This window comes from Meles meles, unplaced genomic scaffold (genome assembly GCF_922984935.1).
Source record: "Meles meles unplaced genomic scaffold, mMelMel3.1 paternal haplotype, whole genome shotgun sequence".
Lineage (NCBI taxonomy): Eukaryota > Metazoa > Chordata > Mammalia > Carnivora > Mustelidae > Meles > Meles meles.
The window spans coordinates 232,230-253,344 of NW_025721134.1; the positions used below are offsets into that span (position 1 = coordinate 232,230).

General features: G+C 39.3%; 1 long non-coding RNA gene across 1 annotated transcript in view; it reads left to right on the plus strand.

Annotated features, from left to right (window-relative positions):
- Positions 1-13,402, plus strand: part of LOC123936026 — a 71,715-nt gene extending 58,313 nt beyond the window's left edge. The window contains exons 2-3 of the long non-coding RNA XR_006817060.1: positions 11,933-12,004; positions 13,343-13,402. This is a non-coding gene — a long non-coding RNA (uncharacterized LOC123936026). The remainder of the gene's footprint in view (positions 1-11,932; positions 12,005-13,342) is intronic.
- Positions 13,403-21,115: the final 7,713 nt, after the last annotated feature.

The following is a 21,115-nucleotide window of genomic DNA, read 5'->3' on the forward strand; positions in this document are numbered from 1 at the left end:
CCATTCTGACTGGTGTGAGGTGATATCTCATTGTGGTTTTGATTTGTATTTCCCTGATGCCGAGTGACGTGGAGCACTTTTTCATGTGTCTGTTGGCCATCTGGATGTCTTCTTTGCAGAAATGTCTGTTCATGTCCTCTGCCCATTTCTTGATTGGATTGTTTGTTCTTTGGGTGTTGAGTTTGCTAAGTTCCTTATAGATTTTGGATACTAGCCCTTTATCTGATATGTCGTTTGCAAATATCTTCTCCCATTCTGTCAGCTGTCTTTTGGTTTTGTTAACTGTTTCCTTTGCTGTGCAAAAGCTAGTGATCTTGATGAAATCCCAATAGTTCATTTTTGCCCTTGCTTCCCTTGCCTTTGCCGTTGTTCCTAGGAAGATGTTGCTGCGGCTGAGGTCGAAGAGGTTGCTGCCTGCATTCTCCTCAAGGATTTTGATGGATTCCTTTCTCACATTGAGGTCCTTCATCCATTTGGAGTCTATTTTCGTGTGTGGTGTAAGGAAGTGGTCCAATTTCATTTTTCTGCATGTGGCTGTCCAATTTTCCCAGCACCATTTATTGAAGAGGCTGTCTTTTTTCCATTGGACATTCTTTCCTGCTTTGTCGAAGATGAGTTGGCCATAGAGTTGAGGGTCGATTTCTGGGCTCTCTATTCTGTTCCACTGATCTATGTGTCTGTTTTTGTGCCAGTACCATGCTGTCTTGATGATGACAGCTTTGTAATAGAGCTTGAAGTCCGGAATTGTGATGCCACCAACTTTGGCTTTGTTCTTCAATATTCCTTTGGCTATTCGAGGTCTTTTCTGGTTCCATATAAATTTTAGGATTATTTGTTCCATTTCTTTGAAAAAAATGGATGGTATTTTGATAGGGATTGCATTAAATGTGTAGATTGCTTTAGGTAGCATAGACATTTTCACAATATTTATTCTTCCAATCCAGGAGCATGGAACATTTTTCCATTTTTTTGTGTCTTCCTCAATTTCTTTCATGAGTACTTTATAATTTTCTGTGTATAGATTCTTAGTCTCTTTGGTTAGGTTTATTCCTAGGTATCTTATAGTTTTGGGTACAATTGTGAATGGGATTGACTCCTTAATTTCTCTTTCTTCAGTCTTGTTGTTGGTGTACAGAAATGCAACTGATTTCTGTGCATTGATTTTATATCCTGACACTTTACTGAATTCCTGGACAAGGTCTAGCAGTTTTGGAGTGGAGTCTTTTGGGTTTTCCACATATAGTATCATATCATCTGCGAAGAGTGATAGTTTGACTTCTTCTTTACCAATTTGGATGCCTTTAATTTCTTTTTGTTGTCTGATTGCTGAGGCTAGGACTTCTAGTACTATGTTGAATAGCAGTGGTGATAATGGACATCCCTGCCGTGTTCCTGACCTTAATGGAAAAGCTTTCAGTTTTTCTCCATTGAGAATGATATTTGCAGTGGGTTTTTCATAGATGGCTTTGATAATATTGAGGTATGTGCCCTCTATCCCTACACTTTGAAGAGTTTTGATCAGGAAGGGATGCTGTACTTTGTCAAATGCTTTTTCAGCATCTATTGAGAGTATCATATGGTTCTTGTTCTTTCTTTTATTAATGTGTTCTATCACATTGATTGATTTGCGGATGTTGAACCAACCCTGCAGCCCTGGAATAAATCCCACTTGATCGTGGTGAATAATCCTTTTAATGTACTGTTGAATCCTATTGGCTAGTATTTTGGCGAGAATTTTTGCGTCTGTGTTCATCAAGGATATTGGTCTGTAGTTCTCTTTTTTGGTGGGATCCTTGTCTGGTTTTGGGATCAAGGTGATGCTGGCCTCGTAGAATGAGTTTGGAAGTTTTCCTTCCATTTCTATTTTTTGGAACAGTTTCAGGAGAATAGGAATGAGTTCTTCTTTAAATGTTTGGTAGAATTCCCCTGGGAAGCCATCTGGCCCTGGGCTTTTGTTTGTTTGGAGATTTTTGATGACTGTTTCAATCTCCTTACTAGTTATGGGCCTGTTCAGGTTTTCTATTTCTTCCTGGTTCAGTTGTGGTAGTTTATATGTCTCTAGGAATGCATCCATTTCTTCCAGATTGTCCAATTTGTTGGCGTAGAGTTGCTCATAGTATGTTCTTATAATTGTCTGTATTTCTTTGGTGTTAGTTGTGATCTCTCCTCTTTCATTCATGATTTTATTGATTTGGGTCCTTTCTCTTTTCTTTTTGATGAGTCTGGCCAGGGGTTTATCAATCCTATTGATTCTTTCAAAGAACCAGCTCCTAGTTTCATTGATTTTTTCTATTGTTTTTTTGGTTTCTATTTCATTGATTTCTGCTCTGATCTTTATGATTTCTCTTCTCCTGCTGGGTTTAGGGTTTCTTTCTTGTTCTTTCTCCAGCTCCTTTACGCGTAGGGTTAGGTTGTGTACTTGAGACCTTTCTTGTTTCCTGAGAAAGGCCCGCACCGCCATACACTTTCCTCTCAGGACCGCCTTTGCTGTGTCCCACAGACTTTGAACTGTTGTGTTTTCATTATCATTTGCCTCCATGAATTTTTTCAAATTCTTCTTTAATTTCCTGGTTAGCCCATTCATTCTTTAGAAGGATGCTGTTTAGTCTCCATGTATTTGGGTTCTCTCCAGCTTTCGTCTTGTGATTGAGCTCTAGCATCAGAGCACTGTGGTCTGAAAACATGCAGGGAATAATCCTAATCTTTTGATACCGGTTGAGACCTGATTTGTGACCCAGGATGCGATCCATTCTGGAGAAGGTTCCATGTGCACTAGAGAAGAATGTGTATTCTGTTGCTTTGGGATGAAATGTTCTGAACATATCCGCGATGTCCATCTGGTCCAGTGTGTCATTTAATGCCTTTATTTCCTTGTTGATCTTTTGCTTGGATGATCTGTCCATTTCAGTGAGGGGAGTGTTAAAGTCCCCTACTATTATTGTATTATTATTGATGTGTTTCTTTGATTTTGTTATTAATTGGTTGATATAGTTGGCTGCTCCCACGTTAGGGGCATAGATATCTAAAATTGTTAGATCTTCTTGTTGGACAGACCCTTTGAGTAGGATATAGTGTCCTTCCTCATCTCTTATTATAGTCTTTGGCTTAAAATCTAATTGATCTGATATAAGGATTGCCACCCCAGCTTTCTTCTGATGCCCATTAGCATGGTAAATGGTTTTCCACCCCCTCACTTTAAATCTGGAGGTGTCTTCGCGTCTAAAATGAGTTTCTTGTAGGCAACATACTGATGGGTTTTGTTTTTTTATCCATTCTGATACCCTGTGTCTTTTGATTGGGGCATTTAGCCCATTAACATTCAGGGTAACTATTGAGAGACATGAATTCAGTGCCATTATTAGCCTGTAAGGTGACTGTTACTGTATATTGTCTCTGCACCCTTCTGATCCACTACCTTTAGGCTCTCTCTTTGCTTAGAGGACCCCTTTCAATATCTCCCGGAGACCTGGCTTGGTGTTTGCAAACCCTTTCAGTTTTTGTTTGTCCTGGAAGACTTTGATCTCTCCTTCTACTTTCAATGACAGCCCAGCTGGATAGAGCACTCCTGGCTGCATGTTTTTCTCGTTGAGTGCTCTGAATATATCATGCCAGCTCTTCCTGGCCTGCCAGGTCTCCGTGGACAAGCCCGCCGCCAATCCAATATTTTTACCATTGTATGTTACAGACTTCTTTTCTCGGGCTGCTTTCAGGATTTTCTCCCTGCCACTAAGACTTGTCAATTTTACTATTAGGTGACGGGGTGTGGACCTATTCTTGTTGACTTTGAGGGGGGTTCTCTGCATCTCCTGGACTTTGATGCTTGTTCCCTTTGCCATATTAGGGAAATTCTCTCCAATGATTCTCTCCAATAGACCTTCTGCTCCCCTCTCTGTTTCTTCTTCTTCTGGAATCCCAATTATTCCAATGTTGTTTCGTCTTATGGTGTCACTTATCTCTCGAATTCTCCCCTCATGGTCCAGCAGCTGTTTGTCCCTCTTTTGCTCGGCTTCCTTATTCTCTGTCATTTGGTCTTCTATATCACCAATTCTTTCTTCTGCCTCATCCATCCTAGCAGTGAGAGCCTCCATTTTTGATTGCACCTCATCAATAGCCCTTTTGATTTCAACTTGGTTAGATTTCAGTTCCTCAATTTCTCCAGAAAGGGCTTTAATATCTCCAGAGAGGGTTTCTCTAATATCTTCCATGCCCTTTTCGAGCCCGGCTAGAATGTTCAGAATCGTCATTCTGAACTCTTGATCTGACACAGTACCAATGTCTGTGTTGATTAGGTCCCTAGCCTTCGGCACTGTCTCTTGTTCTCTTGTTTGTGGTGATTTTTTCCGCCTTGTCATTTTGTCCAGATAAGAGGATATGAAGGAGCAAATAAACTACTAATAGGGTGGCAAAGACCCCGGAAAAATGCGCTGTAACCAAATCAGAAGAGACCCCAAATTGTGGGGGGGAGAAAGGGGATAAAAAACAGGTTCTGAAAAAAAAAGGAAAAAAAAGAAAAAAAAAAGAAAAGAAAAAAATTTAAAAAATAAAACAAATAAAAAAATATAAAAAAGAAAGAAAAAATATATATATTTAGATGAACTAGTCAAAAAATGTTAAAAAAGAAAAGGGTAAAAGTTTTAAAAAAATTTAGCAGAAGAAGAAAAAAGAAAAAAGAAAAAAAAATTGAAAAAAGAAAAAAAAAAATTGAAAAAAAAAAAAAAAAAATTGAAGTAGCCGCAAGACTAAAGAATCATGGGGAGAAAGCCATGAGTTCCGTGCTTTGCTTTCTCCTCCTCTGGAATTGCTCTGCTGTCTTAGGAATTGAATCTGCTTTCTCCTTGATAGATGAACTTCGTCCTGGCTGGATATTTTGTTGATCTTCTGGGGGAGGGGCCTGTTGTAGTGATTCTCAAGTGTCTTTGCCCGAGGCGGGATTGCACCGCCCTTCCCGGCGGCCGGACTAAGTAATCGGCTCGGGTTCGCTTTTGGGAGCTTCTGTTCCCTGAACGCTTTCCGTAGAGTTCCGGAGGACGGGAATGAAAATGGCGGCCTCCCAGTCTCCGGCCCGGAGGAGCCGAGAGCCTGGGGCCCCACTCCTCAGTGCGCCCCCAGAGGACAGCACCCAATCACTCCCGTATCCCCAGCCTCTAGCCGCGCTCCGAGCTCACCCAGCCCGCGACCAGTTCAAGGTAACCCCGAGCTGAGAGTTCAGTCCTCGGCTCTGTCTTTGCAGCCGGTTTTCCGTTCTAATACCTGCAAGCTCTCCGACACTCTGACACCCCCGATCCTTCTGTGACCTTGCGGGGCCTGGGGCCACGCTGGCCCCGCGTGGGCTTCACCCCGGTTTAGCCCCTGGAGCAATGTCCCTCAGTGGAACAGACTTTTAAAAGTCCTGATTTTGTGCTCCGTTCCTCCGCCGCTTGCCGGGAGCCGGCCCCTCCCCCCGCGGTCTATCTTCCCGTCGTTTTAGATTCACTTCTCCGCCAGTCCTACCTTTCAGAAAGTGGTTGATTTTCTGTTTCTAGAGTTGCTGTTCTTCTTCTCTTCACTCTCCCGTTGGATTTGTAGGTGTTTGCAATGTTTAGATAAGCTATCGAGCTGATCTCCTGTTACCTGATGTAGTCTCAGGCTGCTACTTCTCCGCCATCTTGACTCCCTCCTAAATAATGTTTTAATTATCCTCAAATCCTGGAGAAGTTTCAGCCAAGGAAGTTTAAAAAGTATGGTTGTATGGTGAAAAATGATCTTCGTCTAGATGTTGGTGATGTTAATTTTGAAATAATAGTTGTTTTGAGAAAGAATAAAACATCTTTTTGTGAGAAATTGAGTACATATTAACAGGCTCTCAACAAATAGGACGTAATAAATCCTTTTGGTTCTGAATCATGAAAAAACACCAACATTCCAAGATTTTTTCCTCTGGATATTGACATACTGTTTGGTATCCCTGTGATCTTTTTAGGCATCTATCTGAGTAACCCAGGGTGACATATATTTTCCTTTAATCGTTTGTAGAGAGATAGATGCCCAAGAGGGTTAGTCTTCAGTGCTACTGAACAAGTGACAAGTGATTTATTATTCTCTGTTTTTGGAGCTTTGTATGGGTGGAATGTTGTCATGGCAGTCTAGGGACAAACTAATATCTGTTCCAAAAGATGAAAACATGCTGCCCATACATTTTCTGTAGTGTTATATAGTCTGATGGAGAACAGACATGCAAACTCCAAGTATTTTATAATTGTTCTTCATCGTGCCTGAATTGAAACTATACAACAAAGGGAGCTTTAAAAAATCTGCTTTGTTTGAAAGGAACTTTAAATTCTGCCTAATAATTTTATAAAAATGTGGTGGACTTTTTACTTATAATCTAACAAAATCATTGAAATAAGAAGATATATGGAGAAATAGGGGACATTGCTTAAAACCCAGGAAGCCAGAAAAAATTATTTTTATCATGTAGCCCAGAGATGTTGATAATGCAGAAGCTTTTAGTCTCAAATTTGTGAATTTCCTTAATAGTGCTATAGGTATTTGGGGATTGTATATACCAGGGGCGCTCAACTGCACCACTGTGGGGGTGCTGAGTCATGGCAATGTGGAGAGACATTTTTGGTGGTTGCAACTGGGATGGTAGTTGCTGTTAGCATCTAGTCAGTGCAGGCCATGAAACACTTAAACATCCTACATGTACAGGACAAACCCCACAACCAACATTTTTCTGACACAAGTGTCCAGAGTGTTAATATTGAGGTACCCTGGTATATGATGATGAAAAAGAAAAGCGATTGTATGATATTCTTATATTCTAAGTTGCTGATGATTAGCTGTATTCTAATAGCTGGGAAGATAATACACGAGGGGACTTAATACTACACAGTCTGGTGGTCTTTAGAAACAAAGACCCTCTAGTGAAGAAAATATTTTTTACTTATACCACTAGAGTTACTGAGTGCTTACCAAGTGCCAGGTATTGTTGGGAGACACGGGGGAAACCCAAGTGAACAAAACAGGTAGACTGCCTTCACAGAGCTCTGGTATGAATGTGGGGGACTAGTAAACAAATACATAAAATGGGACATGGAGGAGCAGGTAGTGCCATGGGGTAGATAAAGTAGAGTAATGGGGTAGGTAGGTAATGATGGGGGGTGGGAAAGGGAACACTTAGACTGGATGGCCATGAAAGACCTGAAGCTTAGGAGTGAGTGACAGTAGGAGGCAGCCAGATGAAGAGGGTTTTAGGCTGAGGAAGCAGGTTGTGAAAAGGTGCCAAGGTGGAAGTAGGCGTGGCTTGTTGGGGAGGCACAGAGAGGTGGCTGTGGTTGGGCAGTGGTCCAGAATGGGGAAGCTGGGATGAGACAGAATATGAGAGGATGGAGGGGCCAGATCATGCTCATTTCTTTTTTAGGTTGAGAATATTCCATCGTTTGGATGTATTTATCCATTCACTTACTGAAGGACATCTTGATTGCTTCCCACTTTTGTCATTAATGAATACAGCTGCTGTGAACTTGCAGGTGCAGGTTTTGTTATGGATAAATTTTCAGCTCATTTAGGTAACTTCTAAGGAACACGATCGCTGAATTGGCATGGTGAGAACATTTATGGTAAGAATATGCCAAACTGTTTCCCAAAGTGGCTGTATCAGTTTGCATTCCCACCAGCAATGAGTGAGTGTTTCTGATTATTCCCCAGCCTGACAGCCTTTGGCACTCTCAGTATTTTGGATTTTCTCCTTTCTGATAAGTGTGTAGTATCTCATTGTTCTTTTAATTTGTAGCTGCCTAATGACACAAGATTTGAACACCTTTTCATACGCTTATTTGCCATGAGTATATCTTCGGTGAGGTGTCTGTTCAGTTCTGCCCATTTTTAAATTTCATTGTTGAGTTTCTTATTGTTGAATTTTACTTTGTACATTTTGGACTATGATTCTTTATCACATGTGTCATATAATTCTTAGGGAAATACTTTCTGGTTTGTGGCTTGTCTTCTCATTCTCTTGTCATCACAGAGGAAAAGTTTTTAATTTTAATGATGTCTGGATTGTCAATTTTTTTTTTTCATGGATCATGCCTTTGGTGTTACATCTAAAAAAGTCATCACCATATCATCACCTAGAAATTTCCCCCTATGTTAATTCTAGGCACTTTAGGGTTTTGTATTTTATATTTGGGTCTGATCCATTTTGAGCTAATTCTTCTGAAGGATGTAAGGTCTGTGTCTAGATTTTTTTTTTCTAATCTTTTTACATGTGGATGTCCAGTTGTTCCCAGCACTGTTTGTTAGAAAGACTATCCTTTCTCCATTGTATAGCATAGCCTTTGCTCCTTTGTCAAAGCTTAGTTGACTATATTTGTGTGAGTCTGTTTCTGGGCTCTCTGTTGTATTTCATTTATCTATTTGTTCTTTAACCAATTCCATACTGTTTTGATTATGGCTTTATATTAAGCCTTGAAATCCAGTAGTGTCAGTCTTGTGACTTTTTCCTTATTTTTTTTTAGTACTGTTTTGACTATTCTGAGTCTTTCATTCTCCATATAAACTTAAAATCGTTTTGTTGATATCCACCAAAGAACTTGCTAGAATTTTGATTAAAATTGTGTTAAATCAGGTTGGGAAGAACTAGCATCTTGACATTACCGAGTCTTCCTATCCATTAATGTGGACTGCCTCTCTCCATTTATTTAGTCTCTTTTGGTATATTTTTATCAGAGTTTTGTGGCTTTCCTCCTGTTGTACATATTTTGTTAGATTTATACCTAAGTATTTCATTTTTGGAGGTGCTAATGTAAATGGTATTGTGTTTTTAATTTCAATTCCATTTGTTCATTGCTGGCACAGAGGAAAGTGAGTGAATTTTGTATATTAACCACGTATCCTGCAACTTTGCTATAATTGCTTCTAAGTTCCAGGAGGTTTTTTGTCGATTCTTTTGCATTTCCCACACTGACAATCATATCGTTTGTGAACAAAGACAGTTTTATTTTTCCTTTCCAACCTATAAGCCTTTTACTTCCCTTTTTGTCTTACTGTATTAACTAGGAAATGGAAGACAATGCTGAAAAGGAGTGGTGACAGGATTTGCCTTGGTCCTGATTGTAATGGGAAATTTTCTAGTTTCTCACCATTATATATGATGTTAGCTGTAGGGTTTTTTTAAAAGATTTTTTTTTTTAATAATGTTGAGGACATTCCCTTGTATTCTTAGTTTACTGAGTATTTGTCATGAGTGGGTGTTGGAATTGTCAAATGCTTTTTTCTTCATCTTTTGATCACATCGTATGATTTTTCTTTTTAGATCGGTAATGAGATGGATTTCATTAACTGATTTTAGAATGTTGAACCAGCTTTGCATACCTATGGTAAATTCCCCTTGGTTGTGGAGTACAATTGTTTTTAGACATTTTTGGCTTTTACTTGTTAATATTTTGCTTAGAACTTTTTTCTTTTCTTTTTTTTTTAAGATTTTATTTATTTATTTGACAGACAGAGATCACAAGTAGGCAGAGAGGCAGGCAGAGAGAGGGGAGGAAGCAGGCTCCCTGCTGAGCAGAGAGCCCTATGCGGGGCTTGATCCCAGGACCCTGAGATCAGGACCTGAGCCGAAGGCAGAGGCTTTAACCCACTGAGCCACCCAGGCGCCCCTGCTTAGAACTTTTGTAAAGATTGTATTTATTTATTTTACAGATAGAGATCACAAGTAGGCAGAGGCAGGCAGAGAGAGAGGAGGCAACAGGCTCGCCACTGAGCAGAGAGCCTATGCTGGGCTTGATCCCAGGACCCTGAGATCAGGACCTGAGCCTAAGGCAGAGGCTTTAACCCACCGAGCCACCCAGGCGCCCCACTTAGAACTTTTATACTTATAAGAGATATTGGTCTGTTATTTTCTTGTGAAGTCTTTGGTTTTGGTATTAGGATGATGCTGGCCTCATAAAACAAGTTAGGAAATGTTTCTTCTACTCCTGTTTTCTGAAAGAGATTGTAGAGACTTGGTATAATTTAAATGTTTGGTAACATTTAATAATAATTTTTTTCAATTGTGTGTAGATATGTTATTATTACAGTAAGTTCATTGCTCAGTTTTAGCACCTAGCTTCTAGTACGCTGAATATGTTTATTATGTTTATTGCATATCGTCTGCCTCCTCCCACTAGAATAAGAGCAGAAATTCTTGACTATTTTGTTTATTGATATGTTTTATATACCTAAAACAGTGGCTCTCAACTGGTGCTTTGCAGGTTTTTGGCGTTTTGCAAAAATCCTTTTGGAGAATATGTAAGGTCAAAGCTATTCTCGTGGTAATACTAAGACTTCTAAGACTTCGTTTCCTTCCCCCCCACCCCCCTGACCCGCTACTGTGCTGTTGCTTACACTGGTGGGGGAAAATCAGTCATGTGTAAAACTGCTGATGTTTTAGTGTGAATCCAGCAGTGGCACCAAACTCTACTAGTAGCCAAGACATACTTCCTGGTCCTCACTCATGAGGGAGTGACAAGGGGATGCCAATTTCACTTAAAGCTGTAAAAATTATGAGTTTTATTAAGTCCTGACTCTTGAGCATGTGTCTTTTTAATATTCTGTGTGATGAAATGGGAAGTATACCTAGTACTTCTGCTCATACTCAAAAATATGGTTGTCTCCAGGGACTAGAATTTGTGGTTGAGTTGCTATGGAACATTATATTTACTTGAAATAACAACTGTGAGATAAACTATGTTTCAGTTTCCTGGCATTCAGGCATTTGGCAGATAGTTTTTTTTCAAAAAGGATGAAGTAAGCTTGTCACCTCAAGGAAAACAACTGATAGTATTTGCTGATGATGATAAATTCAAGTTTGCAAGTGAATTTCGAGTTTTGGAAAATTTATATCTATGAGCTCGATACTTTCCTCATACTTACAGATTTTTCTAATGAGTTGGATACTGATACTAACTATTGTGATGTGGGTTTTCTTTGATATTAAATAACAAAATGTGTTAATATCTTGAAGATATGTTTAACTCCCAGTGCATCATTGCTAAAATACCTTATAGCATCAAGCATATATAATAGATCTCTTCAAACTGCAGATAGATCAGTTGGTGTTAATGCAACAGAGTGTGGAGAGTTCACTGATATGGTTGGTTTCAGATTAAAAATCATGACTACCCTTTAAGAAATGACCTGAGGTATGGTGTTGTATTAAAGAAGAATATCCACAACTATCTGAAAATGTTATAGCAATGAACATGTCTGTGTGACTTTTAAGAGTGATCTGCTGTGCATGCCTGACGGAAAGAGTGGGGAGGACAAAAAATGAGTTGAAGGAGATACATTTTTCATTATTCATTATTTCATTATTTTCATTATTCAATATTTCAATATTTCATTATTCATTATTCATAATTTTTCATTAGATTTTGGTGTTTTGTACTTCGCAAGACTTAGAAATTTAGGAAATTTTGACTCCTAACTGTTTACCACAGAACATTGAGATCGTGGTGGATAAATTTAGTTCATATATACATGATCACTTTTGGTCTTGCCCCCAAATTCTTTTTTTTTTTAAAGATTTTATTTATTTGACAGAGAGAGATCACAAGTAGACAGAGGGGCAGGCAGAGAGAGAGAGAGAAGCAGACTCGCCGCTGAGCAGAGAGCCCGATGCAGGACTCGATTCCAGAACCCTGAGATCATGACCTGAGCCGAAGGCAGCAGCTTAACCCACTGAGCCACCCAGGCGCCCCTTGCCCCCAAATTCTGAAGGATATATTCCCAGGGAGAAACCACTGTGAACCAGGGTTTCACCTTTTACAACTAAACAATTATTCTCAGGAGTTACTGGGTTTTTAAACTCTGGTTTCCTATAAAAAATTTAGTTCTAATCAACACCCTGTTATTTTATTAACCTAATGTTGCCTTCACAATATCTTTTTTTTTTGTTTTTTTCATGCAGGTTTTCTTACACTGAATGAACCAGTGTGCTGCATCAAAAATTGATCAAAATGTAACAGAAGAAACAGTGAAGGTGAGAAGAGGCACAGTCTGCCCTCAACCCAAGCACACATTCCCTTTTAGTTAAAATTTCTTCTGTGGGATGTTACTCTAGGCTCTTGAGCTTCTCCTCAGTTCCACTATAAGTTCTGTGCCAGTCACTTGTGTGGACGACCCTGAGATAAAGGGAAAGAGGTTTTGGGAAAAGAAACAGAGTGATGAGGACGTAGAGGCGTAGAAGACATGGAACAATTTTTTGCCGAGGCCTTTGGGCAGTTTGAAAAGAGGAAGAAAAACAAACACATGACCAAGAACCTCAGTGTCTGTGAGCAAGGGGGAACAGAGCCCTAAGTAGGAGCATTTCCTGAGGTGGCTTAGGAAGCAAGATGTGGACAAATGTGACTTCAATCTTTGATCACCAAAGAGTAAATGATTTGGGTGGTTCCGTGGTGCAGAAAATGTCTGCATAATGTCTTCAACTCAGAAACACATGTATAAGCCTTTCCTTTTAGGAAAGGAAAATGATGAAGAGTTTTGTAAAGGGGGAGGAGGTACATGAAAATTAATTGCACTACTGTTATTATTCATTTAAGCTGCCTAAATTATTATTGATGTTTATTTTTGGTGCTGATTTGCTGTTTTATTTTACAAAAAAAAAAAAAAATTCCCAAGGATTTTTATAGGCTCTTCTGACTATTTTTTTATAAATTAAAAATGAACTTTCAAATTCTCTTACCATGGGAGCATTTTAGTTTGTGTGCTTTTGGTCCCAAGCAATAGACACTTATTATTCAAACAAGTTGAAGACACATCAGCTCTCATTTGGGGACTCCAGACAGAAGAGAAGGTTCAGGACCTGTGACTCAGGGAGGTGGATAAGATTGCCAGGTTCTGTCTAGCTCTTCACTTTCATCCAGGTTATCTGCTTTGCCCCAGGGCTGGCTCTTCTCATCCCTGCAAAATGACCTTGTAGCTGTCCAAGCTATCACTTCCAGACACAGCACCTTTCCAGAGGGGAAGCTGTCCATTCCAGGATGCTGTTCCAGAGACCAAAGAAGCCTTTGCCCCCAAAAGCCTGCCAGCAAATCTGCCTGCACTATGTTACCTGCTGCCCATTCTCACTAATGGGTTGGGGACTGTCACGCTTGGATTTAGTTATTCGGGCTTTTCCTGAGAGCCAGGAATGGGTTCCTGGTTCCCAGAGCTGTGTAGGAGTAGAAAGGATGTCCAGACAAAATTGGTCCTCTGCCCTCTGCGTGGGTAGAAAGGATAAGCATGCCCTGAAATTTTCAGCTTGCAAAGAGAATACTATCCTCTCATGGACTTTTTTTTTGACCTGCTTCACTATTGCACTTATTATATTTATTTGTAGATGCTGTTCTCAAATATTGAAGATATCCTTGCTGTACCTAAGGAATTTTTAAAAGGCGTGGAAGAATGCCTGCATCCAGAACCTAACACTCAACAAGAAGTGGGAACCAGCTTTCTTCACTTTGTAAGATCAATTTCTGTTTATTTTAGAAGCTCTGCCCCATCCCCCAGATTTTAAGGTTTAGCTTTTGGCACAGTAGCATGTGAGAACTCAGTGTAGAAGTAAAATGTGACACCGAAAGTTTGGGGTCTTTTAAGGCCAATGAAATCTTCCACTGAGAGCCAGGAAAGGGGTGAGGTCCTCACATCATCCATTTTATTCAGTGAAGAACAAACAGCCTTTTCTTTTTTCCAGCAAGTTAGTTCTTGGCATCCTCTGTAGCTTTGAATCCTAATGAATATTCAGGCTGTTCATAATGAATGGATTTTTATGTTTCCCCCAAACATAGAGCATTTCCCTTTTGAGGGAGAAAATCCTTACTCTTACAATGGCCTGATGAGCCTTTTGTGAGTCAGAATGTTCCCTTGTTAATGGGCTGGTGACAAGCCTGCAGGTGAAGGAGCCCTGTCACTCTAGGTACACAGACGCAGGAGTCTCTTGTTTTTCAAGGGTAGTTTCTCAGAAGGTCGTACTGAGTGGTGCAGAAGAATAACCAGTCAGTCCTCCGTTGTTTCAAATTACACATCATGCTCCTGTAATCATTTTCGTCTCTTTGTTAAAAATGCAAAAGAGTATTTTGTCACAGAAGTCAATTTTTGTTTATTTTTATTTCTATTTAGCCTTTAGAAAGTTAACGGTATGTAATTTTTTTTTAAATTTTTTTTTAAGATTTTATTTATTTATTTGATAGACAGAGATCACAAGTAGGCAGAGAGGCAGGCAGAGAGAGAGGAGGAAGCAGGCTCCCTACGGAGCAGAGAGCCTGATGTGGGGCTCGATCCCAGGACCCTGAGATCATGACCTGAGCCGAAGGCAGCGGCTTAATCCACTGAGCCACCCAGGCGCCCCCGGTATGTAATTTTTAGGTCTGTAATCCTGTCTGGAGTGGGCAAAGCTGCAAAAGTTCTTTTTATAATCAGGAAATATTTCATAAAGGTACTTAATATTAAATGGAGAGAGGCTCCTTGGCGCAGGAAGATCAAGCCGTACTTTCCTTGGGTATGACTGGAAACCACGCATGTTTGTGTCCACTTAATGCAGACTGTTCCTCTTCATGAATGAATTCACATCTTCTGCCAGCTGGAGCATCTGCTGCCTTAGTCCAGGGCCTCACATGGGAATCTTGCACTCTGACATCCATTTCCTCAGTAACACACTATGAATCTGTCATCCATGAATTTAGCTAAACCGTATTTCCTTTTGGGTCATACCATCTCTTGAAATAAGTAACTCAAAATATAAGTAACTCAAAATATTTTTTGCTGGCTATATAAAATAGCACTCAGTGTTGCTTTCCAAATGTATGTCATGGAAATTCCAGAGGGTGTACTTCGGTTCTAATATTTGATCAATACATTTTCTGTGTCTTCCTCTTATTGGAGTTGCTTTGGTAGATACTAATCCTAGCCACTGAGAGAAAAATCTAATGACAGAAGGATGCTTAGAGGTCATGATGGTGAAATTACTCCCTTTTTGAATGTACCCCTTCTGTGGCAAATACGAAGGTTATTTATCTTGTTCCTACTTGATCTCTTTTAATGAAAGCTATAAACACTAGAAGATCTTTATGTTAATCCTGAATCTGCCTACCACTGCCCATTATGGATTGCCCTTGCAATGTCCACCCAGTGGTCTTAGTTTTGTGTTTTGGAGCTACACAGTGTTGTAAGTCCCATTACACTATGACAGCTGTCTGAAAGTAGCTACCATTTCCTTACTTTATTATACTAACAAATGATTCTACTTGAAATGACCTCTCATACTTTGTCACAGAGAGTCTCATATTTGGAGACTCTAAGTCCATCATTATCTTAGTCACTTGTTGCTGACTATTCTCTTGTTTGTCCGTGTCCCTCCTAAACACAGCTGTCCAGATTGGTGCATGTGAACTGCAGGGTATTAGGTCCCTCTATTCCTGCATGATCAGGCACATGCTTTTCCCTGTTCCTAAAATGCTTTCTTCCCTCACCCTGCCTGGGAATGATGCATTCATCTCTCTGAACCTTGCTCAGATACTACTTTTTTTTTTTTTTTAAAGCTGTATCTGAACCGTCTCAGGAAAGCTAAGTACCCTCTTCTCTGTAATTTGCTACCATTTGGCTCATTTACTTAGTATTGCATACGTCATATTGGACTCTAGTTCGTATAACCTTTTTTCCTAGATTATTCTTCTTGAATCAGAGAAAATTGGTAAATGAAGTGTGCTTAGATACATACACAGAGTAGAGCTCCCAAAATATAGTAAACGCTTTGGACACATAAAATATGTTCACAAACATCACACAGGTTGATCTTTCCAAATACGTATTACCATGACTCTAACTTATCCTTATTCAAATTCACAGAAAGACAAGTTTGGTATCTATGATGAATATTGTAGTAACCATGAGAAGGCACAGAAATTGCTTTTCGAACTTAACAAAATAAGAACAATCTGCACATTTCTTTTGGTAAGTATATATATGAGTGTTACCATACGCTGTGATTTGTTGCTAGGCTCTCTAAGGAACCAAGGACTAGCGTCAATGTGGTGCAAAAATTACTCATGGGACAATGCTTTAAATGTGTCCGGGCTAGGAGACTAGAGTCACAAAGGACTCTAATCGTAAGAAGGGAGAGTTGGCAGAAGCTCATGGATGGGAAAACACTGATAATGGCCTCTCCTGGCTGACTATGAATTGTTTGTGAGAACCTCAGATTCTTAGTGAGAGAAGACATTTATGCCAGAGTTCATCATCGCTTGTATATCCCTCAGCTCCCTAGGGTTTCATTTGCTTTTGCTAAGAGAGCTGTAAATGGGGCCATCACAGGAAGGAAGCGATTCATGGGTATAGTAGAAAAGAAATTTCAAGATTGAACTTTCTCCTGCATAAGTTCCTTACTCACTTTCCACAGAAAGAATAAGAATATATGTTATTTTAAAGATTTTATTTATTTATTTGACAGACAGAGATCACAAGTAGGCAGAGAGGCAGGCAGAGAGAGAGGGAGAAGCAGGCTCCCTGCTAAGCAGAGAGCTGGATACGGGGCTTGATCCCAGAACCCTGGGATCATGACCTGAGCCGAAGGCAGAGGCTTTAACCCACTGAGCCACCCAGGTCCCAAGAATATATGTTTTATTTCTTTAGGATAGCACAGAGAAATGCATATTTTGGTAGTAATTTGGACAATTTAATTGCCCGTAAGGACCACATTGTAAGTGTACAATTCAATACTATTTAGCCAATTGTGGAGTGGAGGAACCATCCCCACTATCCAGTTATAGAGATTTCTAGCACCCTGAAAAGTCCCTCATGCCTGCTCATGGCTCATCTCTACAACCCCTGTAAACTCTACGCTATCAATTGATTTACTTTCAATCTCTGTAGTTGCCTTTTCTGGATAGTTCTTATAAATGGAATGGTTCAATGTAATATTTTACACCTGGTTTCTTCTACTGAGTAAATGTTTTGAGGTTTATCTCCATTGTAACATGTATCCATATGCCATTCATTTTTATTGCCGGATAGTATTCGTTGTATGGCTATACCATATTTTATTTATCCATTTGCCGGTGTATGGACTTTGGGTCAGCAAGCAAGTATGATTAATGATGGGCCTTGAAGATCTTTTCAGAGAGAGGTATTAGTATAGAAAAAGTCAGGAAATGTCCAGTTTGAACTGTTTTATCAACGATGGTGAGATGAACATTCATGTACAAGTCTTTGGATATTTTCATTCTCTTGGATGGATGCTAAGAGTGGAATTGCTAGGTCATAGTAAGTGTATATTTAAGAAACTGCCAAAATGACTGTGCCATATACACCAGCAATGTACGTTTGCAGTTTCTTTATATTTTTGCAAACACATGGTATTACCAGTTGCAATTATAGCTGGGTTAGTGGATGTGTAGTTTATCTCAAGATGATATTTATTTGCATTTCTCTCATGACCATTGATACCAGGCATGCTTTCAATGTTCTTATTAGACATTCATATATCCTGTTGGCGAAATGCTTATTCAAATCTTTTGTTCCATTTTTAAATTGAGATGTTTATCTTATATTGAGCTATAAGTGTTCTTTATTTTGGAACACATCTTCTGTATCTGACATATAATTTGTGAATATTTCCACTCAGTGTGGTTTGTTTAAAAATGTTATCTTTTGGACATCAGAATTCTTACATTTTGTTGAAGTAGGATTTATTAAATTTTTTCCATATGAACATATTTTCATTTTATTTAAGAAGTCTGTATTCAGGGGCGCCTGGGTGGCTCAGTGGTTTAAGCCGCTGCCTTCAGCTCAGGTCATGATCGCAAGGTCCTGGGATCGAGTCCCGCATCGGGCTCTCTGCTCGGCGGGGAGCCTGCTTCCCTCTCACTCTCTCTGCCTGCCTCTCTGCCTACTTGTATCTCTCTCTGTCAAATAAATAAATAAAATCTTTAAAAAAAAAAAAAGAATTCTGTATTCAGGTTTTATACTTACTTTGTTAATTTTTTCCCCAAGTATTTTGCTCTTTTTGATGCTGCTGTGATCGGAATGATTTTTTCTTTTCTTTTTTAAAATTTTTTATTTATTTCTTATTTTTTTTTATAAACATATAATGTATTTTTATCCCCAGGGGTACAGGTCTGTAAATCGCCAGGTTCATACACTTCACAGCACTCACGATAGCACATACCCTCCCCAATGTCCATAAGCCCACTCCCCCTCTCCCAAGCCCCCTCCCCCAGCAAACCTCAGGTTTTTTTTGTGAGATTAAGAGTCACTTATGGTTTGTCTCCCTCCCAATCCCATCTCGTTTCATTTATTCTTCTCCTATCCCCTAGCCCCCCATGTTGCATCTCCACGTCCTCGTATCAGGGAGATCATATGATAGTTGTCTTTCTCTGATTGACTTATTTCACTAAGCGGAATGATCTTAATATCATTTTTTGGACTGTTCATTGCTACCATATAAGCATTTGACTTTTATTTATTTTTGTTTATTGTATATTCTTATATCATGTGCTTTAAATTCATGTATTAGTTCTAGGAGTTTTTTTGGTAGACTCTTTAGGACACTTTACATATCGAATGAAGTCATCTGAGAGTAGACAGTTATATTACTTCCTTTTCAATATAGATGTCTTTTTTCCCCCCTGGGTTTTGCACTGGTTAGAACCAGTTTACTATTGAATAGAAGTGATAAGAACAGACATGCCTGCCTTGTTTCTGATCTTGGGGGAAATCAATCAGTTTTTCATCATGAAGTGTGAAGTTTACTGTTGTCACAGATGTCCTTTTCCAGTTGAAGAAGTTCCACTATATTCATAGTTTGTCAAGAGTTTTTATTGGGACCTTTTTGCTTTTTCCGACGTAGGTGTTTAAAGCTATGATTTTGTCCTACACACTGCATTAGTTTTATTCCATAAAATTTTACATGTGTTTTCAGTTTCATTCAGTTATTGAAAAGGATCCCGTTTCCTTCGTAATATCTGTCTATTCTTTATTTAGAGTTTGTCTTGGAAGGCAGTTCTGCATGGGACTGTGTCCCTGCACATTTTCGGAGCGGAGGAACTGACTGCTTTTGTTCTGGCTGATCTTTAAAGGATGTTTATATCACGATATAAAGGATGTTTATATCAGAAGGTAGAGATATTCTCTTCCTCCTAAGTGGCGGGCAGTCACGCCTGCTGCCCTCATGAAAGATGCATGGTTCTTAGCTTCAGGTCTCCTTTCCTGGTATCCATGTGCATGGGCCACCTGGTCTTTCTTGTGTTGCGATTTGGGAACTGAGCCTTGGCAAACTGGCCCCAAAATAATGATACTCTGGCTACTGCTATTGCTTTCAGGGGAAAAAAAAAAAGTCCTGTAGCTCTGGCCTAGGAGTTTTATGTGTTCTTCCAGCATCCAGAAATCTCTGGCCGGTTGACTTTTGAGCTTGTCAGTAGGGTAAAATCTTAGAATGATGAGTTTTAACATTCCGTTATTTTATTTCCCAAGGTTGGAATTTTCCAGATTTCTTCCTGTAGTTGACTTTTTAAATTTAATTCCATTTTGGTCAGAGAACATAATTAAATCATTTAAATCTTTTTAAATTCATTAAGACATTTTTATGGTTTAGCATATGGTCTGTCCTGGAGTTTTTTGTTTTTTGTTTGTTTTTTTTTTTCCCCCTCTCTGTACTCTCCATGTGTGCTTAAAAACTATGCATATTCTGTAACTGTTGGGTGGAATGTTCTATAAATGTTAGGTCAGTTTTGTTCATAGTGTTGTTCTTCTCTTCTTTCTCTTTTCCTCTAGGTGTTCTGTCAGTTATTGAGGGTAGGATATTGAAATCTATAGGTATAATTGTTAAATTGTCTGTCTTGCCTTTCAATTATGTCAGTTTTGTTTTATATGTTTTGGGGCTCTGTTGTTAAATATATATTCATTGAAAGTGCTTGTATTTGTATTTCTATTGATCATAAAATGTTTTTCTTTGTCCCTAGGGATATTTCTTTTCTTAAAGTCTGTTTTGGCTGATATTATTATAGCCATGACACTTCTTGTACTGTTTGTGTATCTTTTTCCAGTATTTTCCTTACAAACTATTTAGGTCTTTGAATCTAAAACATGTCTCTAGGAGACAGTATATAGTTGGATCTTGCCTTTTTTTTTATTTTACTTTATTTAAATTCAGTTAGCCAACTACAGTACATCATTATGGATCTTGATTTTTTTATCCAGCCTGATCATCTCTGACTTTTGATTGGACTGTTCCATTCATTGATCTTTAACTGAATTATTGGTATTGTTGTATTGACAGGTACCATTTTATTGTTTTTTCTGTATGTGTTTTTGTTGTTGCCCCTCTGTTCCTCCCTTACCTTCCTTAGTGTACTGTTTTATTTCCTCTGTTGATTTTTTTGAACTATTTTTTTGGGGGGGTGATTGCTCTAAGAACATTATTCATCTTAATTTATCAAGTCTATTTCCTGAAGTTGGTTGTTGTTTTTTGTTTGTGTTGTTCTGTTTTGTCTTTTTGTAACTTTCCTGGACTTGATTTAAGAACCTGTGACTCTTGTATGTGCAACTGCTCTCTCTACTCAATTTTTTGTTTTTTAATTTAGCCTCTCTTTTTAGGGGTCACTCCAGTAACTGCTTAACTTAGTTCTGTCGGTGGTTTGTCAGAGGTGACCAAATATCGTTAATCATCTTGTCTATGGATCTATGTGTTACTTTAGGGGGGTGGGGGAGACATTCAGAGAGTAGGCAGTTTTCAAGTCAGATCTAGGTTTTTCTTTCCATGGGGACACCGCTTCCCCCTTGGGTCTTTTTTACAGATGCACAGCCTGATATCTGCTCCAAAGAGGGCTATAATCTCAGGCCAAGGGAATTGTGGGCATTCTCCATTTTTCTTATATAGTGTGCTAACTTTATTGACAACGCCCTCAGGAGTGAGATATTTACTTTCTGCAGCCCCACCTGAAAGCAGGTTTTCAGGGTCTATCACTATGTCAGGGCCCCTGTGATGCGGCCACTGCAGGAGAGCCACTGTGGAAGCACCATTTTGATAGGGCCACTGTGCAGGGCGAGCTGAGGAGGGCGGAAGCACGGGGAGGCAGGGGGAAGGTGGGAGAAGCTCTTGTGAGAATGCTATAGACTCCCA